Source organism: Crocodylus siamensis, chromosome 4 (assembly GCF_052110815.1).
Source record: "Crocodylus siamensis isolate JL-2025a chromosome 4, ASM5211081v1, whole genome shotgun sequence".
NCBI classification, from domain to species: Eukaryota; Metazoa; Chordata; order Crocodylia; family Crocodylidae; genus Crocodylus; species Crocodylus siamensis.
The window spans coordinates 41,450,982-41,452,628 of NC_143398.1; positions in this window are offsets into that span (position 1 = coordinate 41,450,982).

Consider the following 1,647-nt stretch of genomic DNA (forward strand, 5'->3'; position numbering starts at 1 on the left):
TCTGTTCAGAGGCAATAAACTCAACCAACATCCGCAGTAATAGAAGTATTATTAACTTTCCCCTAGACAAGGGGTTGTCAACCAGGGTACGTGTACCCTCAGGGGTACTTAGAAAGGTCGTAACGGGTGTGCGCAGGTGGGTGGGGATGGAGCATGCCCCGGGGTGTGGAAGCAGAGTCTCCCTGGAGCATTCCCATACTTTGCTTCTGACCAGGGAGAGGGGGAGAGGCACACTGGGTGCTGCCATCCTCATACAGCACACCTCAGCGCCTCCCCACCCCCACCTTAGCTCACTCAGTGCCCACTTCCAGGAGTAGGGGTGGGAGTGAGCAAGGGTGGTGGTGCCCCTCTGTAGGCCACACACGTGTTGCCCAGCTGGCTGGACTGGGTGGGGAGGGGTCTCGCACACAGCAGCCACCGTGCCCCGTGCCTCTTTCCCATGGCTAGTCACACAGGCAGCTCTGCAGGCATGAGGTGATTGGCCAGGCATGAGGCCTGTCAGCAGCCTGTGGAGCCGTACGTGCAACTGGCCATGGGAAAATAGCCTGGGGCGCGGCATCAGCAGCGAGGGGTGGTAGTGGTGGCTGCTGCATGTAAGTCCCCCATTCCCTGTCTGTCCATCCAGGCAGCACCTGTGTGAATTGCAGAGGGGCACCACTGCCCTCGCCCCACTGGCTTTGCTCCTGGGCCCCGCCGTGGTGGGTGGGTCAGCAGCCACGTGGCCCCTGCCAGACATGACAGGGCACAATTCAGCTTCATCTGATGTGTGCAGCTGGCTGCACCTGGGGGCATCCAGGGGCACCACAGCTTTATTACCCAAGCCCAGTAAGCACTGACTGTGGCTGCAGCTGGTTCCCCTTGTGCCATGAAGACCCATGTGGCTGCCCTGCACTGAGGGGGCTCTGCCATGTGCTCCTGCCATGGAGGCATGGGTGGCACCTGGCACCTAGCTAGCTTGAGACCCACTCCCTGCACTGGCAGCCTGGTGCTGTTGGGCTCCGGCCCTTGATCCCACCAGCTAATCTCTTGTCCAGCACATGTAGCTTGACAAATGGCCACAACAGCCACCCAGTGACAGGATGCACATGGTGCCATGCCGCAGCGAGGCACAGAGGCAAAGCAGAGCCCAGCTGGCACCAGCAGCCCACCCTTGCTCCACACACATCAGGGGGCACATGCTCCACCCTTGGCTCCCTCACAGTGCACGCAGTGGTGGAAGCCTCCCCCCCACCCTCATTGCCCTGGACATGCTGCCAGGCTCCCATTGTCCTGTGGCCTGGCCCAGGCCCCATTCACCCCTGCCCCACTCCCTTCTGCATTGGGGAGGTCTTCATAAGGCCCCCTCCAACCCCTTCCCTCTCTCCTGCCCTGCCCCTTCCTCACACACACACTTACCTGCTGGGTGTGTGTCTGGGTGTGGGTGTGTCTGTCCCCTGCCTGCCTGGCGGCAGCAGGCACATGGCATTGCACGGCTCTTGGGGCAGCATCCCGCATTCTGCCCCAGCTGTGAAGCACCTGCCCGTGCCCCTGCCCTAGCCCCATTCCTTCCCTCACTGCGAAGGCCTCAATCTGCCACCCCCCCATTCCTTAAAAACTAGAAAAAAATATAAAGGCGTACATAAGCTGAAACTTTGAGGCACAAGGGGT